Here is a 6,632-nt window from a genome sequence, read left to right as displayed (position 1 = left end):
TCGCCGCCAGAGCCCCGCGAGGTCGTCGGGCCCGGGCCCCCGAGCGCGCTGCGCCGGCCCCGCAAGGTAGGCGAGGCCGGGGCCAGGGAGGCGGCCCGGGGCGCGGGGCGCCGCGAAGGGCCGGGGAGACGCGTGGCGCGGGCGCGGAGGGCCCGCGGGGGGAGCGGCCGGGCCTTGGGCAGCCTCCCGGGGCTCCTCGCGGAGCAGCCGCGGCGGGGCCGGTCGAGGCGCTTCGCTTGGCCGCCTTGCGGCGCTTTCTCCCCGCTTTGCGTGGCCCTCGGACTGGGCACCCCACGGAAACAGCGAGCCGGGGGGGCTTCCGGGCCATCTGCTCGGGCCCCCAGCATGCGGCTGCCCGGTCCAGAGAGGGGTTGCAGCGGGGCGGGGGCCTCTGGGGCGGGGGCCTCTGCCCAGCCCCCCCCCCCGCCGAGCCCCCTGCTGCTAGCAGCTGTGCGCGTGAGTTAATGTACGAAATAGGACTCTCCGTTCCACCACTGCCTCTTCTGCAAGCGAAATCTACCCGCGCCAGGCAAAGGACTGCAGTTAGACGAAACCGGCCCGAATGCAAATGCGCATTGGTCGCGGCGGCCACCTGCCGAGGTGCTGTCCCGGTGCGGGGGCTCTCAAGCGCCGTTCGTGTCGGGGCCTCTTGGCCGCATTGCTGCCGGCTTTGGTGGTGCCCCCACAGAGCTGCCTCTCTGGCACCCGTGCTGTCGCTGTGCCATCAACACACCTCACGCCTCCCGTTCAGTCACAGTCCCCCGAAGGGGCACCAGGCTGGGGAAGGCCGCATAAGGAAAGACCCCCTCCGCTTCACCAATCGTACATTGGATGGGGAAGCGAAGTATGTATGTATCATGCATACATCACTTCACCAATCCTACATTTATGTGATATGAATCATATCATCCATCGTATGTATACCCGACTTTTTCCTGTCAGGGAACTCGAGACGTTCATTAGTCTCTTCCTCCCGGTCTCAGTCTTTTCCCTCAACAGCAGCCCTGTGAGGTAGGCTGGGCTGAGAGACTGTGACTGGCCCAAGGTCGCCCAGTGGGCCCCATGGCCGAGCGGGGACTCGAACCCGGACCTCCTGAGTCCCAGTCCGGCACTCTTAACCGCTAAGCCGCACTGGCTCCCGGTGAAAGCGTGCATGCCTTCATTTGACCTCTTGAGAGCGCTGGGGGGGCACATTTTCCAGGTGTGTGGGGAGATGGGCAGTCTTGAGCCTCATCTGCCTCACGTGGTGGTTGTGTGAGTAACAGCTGCGTGGTGCACCTGGGAGGAGGTGGGTGCTGAATGTGGACCGAAGTGCCCCGGTGCTCTTGGACGGAGGCAGGTGGGTGTAGCGCAGGGGTGTCCAACCCGTGGCCCGCGAGCCGCATGCAGCCCAGGATGGCTATGAGTGCGGCCCTACACAAAATCATAAACTAACCTGAAACATTATGAGCTTTTTTATTACTATTTTTTGGCGATTTTTGGGTAACTCGATTGTGTGGTTCTCAAGCGTGACCTTCGTAGATGGCAACATCATGTCGCAATGCCACGTAAAATAAACGTATGCATGCTCTCTTAGGATTATTATGTGAGGACTTTTGCATATCTGTGGTGCTGGATATCACAAAAATTATGCACAGACCCCTTTTTTTGCTCATCAGCTTTTATTAGTGTTTGTGTATTTGATGTGAGGCCCAAGACCATTCTTCTTCTTCCAGGGTGGCCCAGAGAAGCCACAAGGTTGGACACCCCTGGCATAGCGGGCGCTGGACTCCCCCCGTGGGGGGCTGGCCTGCAGGTGGCAGCCACGGGTGGGGCCTTTTCAGGGTGCACACCTCAGTCGGTACTCAGCAGCAGGTTGAAAGCATTATTTGTGTGGAGCGAGAACCCTGGCAGGGCGCTTGTAGTGGCTTATTTAGTTACATTGCGATTTATATCCTGCCTTTTTCCTACAAAGGGCTCAAGGCAGCCTACATCTCCATCTTATCCCCACAACAACCACCCTGTGAGGTAGGCTGGGCTGAGAGCCTGTGACTGGCCCAAAGTCCCCCAGTGGGCTCCATGGCCGAGCGGGGACCCGAACCCGGATCGCCTGAGTCCCAGTCCCACGCTCTTCACCACTGCACCACAGTGGCTTGCCCTTGTGTGGTTGCAATTAATTAATTAGTCTGTATTTGTACCCTGCCCTTTTCCTTCAAGGAACTCCAGGCAGCTCACATCATCTCCCTCGCACTTTAATTCTCACTACAACCTTGTGAGGTAGGTCAGGCAGGACTCTGTAATTAGGATGCATTAATTCTATTTACCTCGACCTACCAAATACAAATGTGCAGAGCAGGTCCCCGATGGCTTTCAAATGACGCCCCGTCCTTTGCAACCTGTTGCTCTCTGGATGGGTTCGATTTCCGCTTCCGTTATGCTCAGTCAGCATGGGGAAGCTGGGAGCTGTGGTCCAACACGTAGAGGGCCCCAGCGTGGGGAAGGCTGTCGCAGCCCCTTGGTGCCCCGTGAAGCCAGAGCGGCTCTGGTGAGCGCCCGTCTTTTATAGCAGAGGGCGCCCTGCTTCCCTTCCCCGCTGTGCCCTCCACACGGCGCAGACCATGCTCACTTGCACAGTGAAGTGCGTGCGCTCGCGTTCTCTTGCACCGCTTCTCCCGCCTGCTCCGGCTCCGGCGTGCGCATGTGCGGCCCTCGGCGCCCGGGAAAGCCTCTGCCAAGTGCCGCGGGGCACTCGCTGCTTGGCGGCTCACCGGCGGCTGCCCTCGTCTTGCCAGAGAGGCAGAGGGGGCAGCTAGGTGGGGCGGGGGGTCAGTGCCCAGCGAGGACTCGGGCGCTTGCGAGGCCCCATGGGGCAGGGCGGCCGAGGTGCACCTCCCCTCCCCCTGTTCTCGTTCTTCACCTCTTTTGCCAGCGGGGCTTTTTTGCCTGTGCCTGTGCAGCCGAAGCGTTTCAGTGGGGCAGGGAAGGAGGCAGGAGAGGGCCCCACACAGCTCGTCTGGCCCTCCCAGCCCCCTCTGCTCCCCGCCCTCTGAACTGTCCCCAGGGTCACGTTCTTGGCCTTGGAAGGACAGCCAGCCTGGTTCTTTCCATGCTGGCTGGAAGGGGCAGGGGCTGGGTGCCTGGAGCCTGGATTCTCATCTCTGGGGCCAGGGTGAGGGGGCCAGGGTATCCTCTTGCCCCATAGGTGCTGTCTAGGGCACCATAGGATTCCTCCCTCTGCATTATTTTCCCTTAATTTGTTAGTCATTATATTGCTCGAAACTCTCAGGGTGGCATATTGTAAAAGCACTAAATCTACGTAAAAACAGCATTATAATATAATCGCCTTAAAGCAGCGGAGCCTAAAAGCAATGAGGCAGTAGAAGAAACAATTAAACATCAGAGTTCTTCAAAGGACAACATCGCAATAGAAATATGGAGGATTTAAAGAATAAACAAGTCTGCACCTGGCTCAGAGAAGACAGTAAAGCTGGTGTTGGGCAGGCCACTCTGGGGAGGGTATTCCACAGCGGGGGGGTGTGGGGGGGCACGGAGCAAAGCTCCCCCGAGTTGCTCTTCGCCGTTCCTCAGCCAGACATCCTGTGAGCAGGGCCTTGAGGATGACGATGGGACTCGGGCGGGAATGTGTGGGAAGAGGCATGGCTGAGCCGGCAGCTGGCAGGCTGCTTCCTCGTTCTGGGGGCCCCCGTGCTCTCCGCCTGGAGGCTTCGCTGTGTGTCCTGGCTGCCGGCCGCGTCCCGGCCTGTGCAGAGACGGCTGTGTGCAGTGACCCCTTCTGCACTTGTCCTGTTCCCAGGAGCCTTTCGGATTCGTCGGGTGGACCTGGAGTTGTGAGGCATGAACCGGCTGGTTGGCTCTCAGTAACTTTCCAAACTGCTGCATGGAGTTGTGGGGTTTTATCCTGGAGTGGCCCCGACAGCGATTTCTTTTCCACCTGTGACTCTGAAGCAATTCCTCCTGGCCATTCGGTCTCCTCCTGTGTTTCCCTGTTTCCTGCCCCCCTTGCACGGCTCCTGCTGCACCAGCATCGGAAGAGCACAAGTCAGGCTGTTTCCAGTGCTGTCCACACGCCTGCCCCGTGGCTGGATCCCCTTATTCTTGGCCTCTCTGGCGCGTCCCTTGTCAAGCCCTCCTGCCTGCTGGGACTCTCCCCGAGCGTCTGCCAGAAGCCGCCACCTCCGCGAAGTCTTGGGTGTGACTTGGTTCTTCATATCCGGCTGAAATGCCGCCGCTGAGAATGTGCAGCGGTGAATGTCCGTTCTCCTTTGCTGCTTTTCCCCGATGCGCCTCTCTCTCTCGGCTCACGGCACGCTTTGTGGGGCAGAAACACGTGCTCGCCCATATAATCCTACAAAGCGGCCTTCCCCAGCCTCCTGCTTTCCAGACCGCCACACCCAGAATCCCCAGTCAGTGGCCCTGCCGGATGGGAATTCTGGGAGTGGCGGTCCAGAAGCCTCTGAAGGCTGCCAGGTCGGGGAGGGCTGCACGAGGCGGCCTGGACCCGCGGGATTTGTCCAGTGCAGCTGGCCGTCGGGCGGCCGGAGCCGGCCGTTGTCGTTCCTGCAGCGTGCAGCCGGCCACCTGCGTGCAGCGAGCAGTGATTCGCTCTGACGCAATCTGCTCGAGTATCGGAAAGGCCGCATGAAGACGCCTGGGCTGGCAGGTTTGTCGCGGGGGGGGGGGGGCAGGGGGCCTCCTTTCCAGGCAGCTCTCGCCAGGCGACGTGCCGAAAGTGGCAAGCTGTGTGGCGAGCGCCTTTTGGGCGGGCAGGGCCTCTGCCCGGTGGACGAGCTCAGGCCTGGCCACAGGAGGACCCGGCGGCCCCGGCGTCTCCTCGTAAGGCCGGAGAGGGCCCTGACGTCCTGCGGAGGCCCCGCCGGTGCACGTCCCCAGCGCTGGGCGGCTGGGGCGGGGCGGGGCGGGGCAGCCCCCCCACGTGTGCAAGTGCCTGTTTCCCCCGGGAATAACGAGGGTGGGGTGTGCTTGCGCACGGAAAGGCAGAATGGGCGGGGGCCTCGCAGCGGCTCTGGGGAGCAGCGGCCGGCCTGCCGCGCCGCTGCTGGTGCGGGAGCCACGTAGCAGTGGCCGTGCCGTGGGGGGTGCCGGCCGAGGCCTCGTGTGCGGGCCTGTCCGCCGAGGAGGCCCAGCAGGGCGCTCCGGGAGCGGCTCTGCTTTTGCCTCTGCCGTGAGTGCTCTGCCAGTAATTCAGGGAGCCCTCATGCGCGGTACTTCCAGCCTGGGGCACAAGTAAATGAAGAAGTGGGGTTGTACCGCAGGACTCCCAGCTCCAGCATCCCCAGCCACGGTGACGAGCGGTCAGGAATGATGGGATCTGCAGGGCCGTGCGGTCCCGACCCGTTCTGTAAGGTGTGCCTGAAGTGCTTACGCCGTCAGTTACATGCGCCCTGCTCGCGTGTGCCTGCTGCCGTGCCGCCTGTCCCTGACTCGGCCTGCGCACGGTTCTCCGCTGTGTGTGCGTGGCACACTGCCGATCTGGGCCGTGCTCGGCGGCTCGGTGGTAGCCCGCTGTCACGTGGCAGCGGGCTTGTGCGCGCGCATCTTCGCGGTCGAGCATCGTGAGCGGAGCATCGCGACTCACACATGTGGTAGGAGGTCTGTGCACGCCGAGCGCCTCGGTCTGTTGCTGTGTGGATGGAGCCTTTATGGGCCTACCAGGCAGAATCACGGAGTGCGGAACGAGTGCTTGGGAATGCGCTGCCTCCAGCATGTCATCTTACAGGCATTACTATCAGAGCGGAACCGTTGCTGCTGATTTGTGCAAGCGCCGAGTCCAGCGCCCCCCCCCCCCCGTGTGCTCTTAACGAAAACTGGAGGTCCGTGCGCTGCCCTGCCCCTCCCCAGTGCTTGGCTAAATGCAGAATTGGTGCTGAGCACAGAGATCAGGCGCAGCCCCTTCAGACCTTGCGCTGTGCAACCGTCGGCACACGGAGCAAGTTGTGAGGGAGCATGTCGTAACCTTTGACGCCGATGACACGGGAGGCGAGAGAAGAGCCCTGGCCCGTCGTCTGCATGCTTCTAGTGCACGAGCGCGTTTGTGAAAAAGCTTAAAAATGAAGGCCTCCGCTCTGAGAGCTTAGTGTTAACTTGTGGGGGCCGGGCAGGACGTGAGGGGAAAAGGCACGGTCCCCCCTCCACCAAGGCGGCTCTAACGGAGCAGAGTGGAAGGTACAGGCGAGGCTCGGCGAAGGAGGAGCAGAGACCTGCTAGCAGGAAGGGGACGCGGCAGCACGGTGGAAGCATTTCCAGAGTGTATATTCCAGTGGAAATGCCTTTCCAGTTCATGGGTTCCTTAACAACAGTAATAAATTGCTTTCAGCTACAGAAACAGCACTGGGCCAAGCACGTCGGTTTCCAGGCTGGAGATGAGCAGTTGCCAGCCTATCATGCACTGCTGTGTGGGCTGCTGGTATTTATTAGCATGTCAACAGTTTTTAGTACATTTTGATGTAAAATACGCTGAATTAGATTGTGCAGGTGTGGACAACGTGTGGCCTTCCAGCTGTTTTGTCCTCTAGCTCTCGTCAGCCTTACTCAGTGAGGGATCATGGAAGGTGTAGGCCAGACATCTGGAGAAATTGACCACTTCTGCTTCAGGACAGCAGGAAACTTTCTGA

At 60.9% G+C, this 6,632-nt stretch overlaps 1 protein-coding gene and 1 pseudogene across 1 annotated transcript in view; both read left to right on the top strand.

The window, feature by feature from the left end:
* The first annotated feature begins 6 nt into the window (after nt 1-6).
* Nucleotides 7-6,632, top strand: part of NUMA1 (nuclear mitotic apparatus protein 1) — a 69,763-nt gene continuing 63,137 nt past the window's right edge. Inside the window, exon 1 of the mRNA XM_044418540.1 lies at nt 7-66. The gene's annotated coding sequence lies outside the window, so the exon portion shown is untranslated. The remainder of the gene's footprint in view (nt 67-6,632) is intronic.
* Nucleotides 2,427-6,632, top strand: part of LOC123017325 — a 6,063-nt pseudogene continuing 1,857 nt past the window's right edge.

Source organism: Varanus komodoensis, unplaced genomic scaffold (genome assembly GCF_004798865.1).
Source record: "Varanus komodoensis strain SLA01 unplaced genomic scaffold, ASM479886v1 scaffold91, whole genome shotgun sequence".
In the NCBI taxonomy this organism is placed as follows: Eukaryota; Metazoa; Chordata; class Lepidosauria; order Squamata; family Varanidae; genus Varanus; species Varanus komodoensis.
The sequence above is the reverse complement of the archived record's forward strand: the minus strand, read 5'-3'. Positions and strand labels throughout refer to the sequence as shown.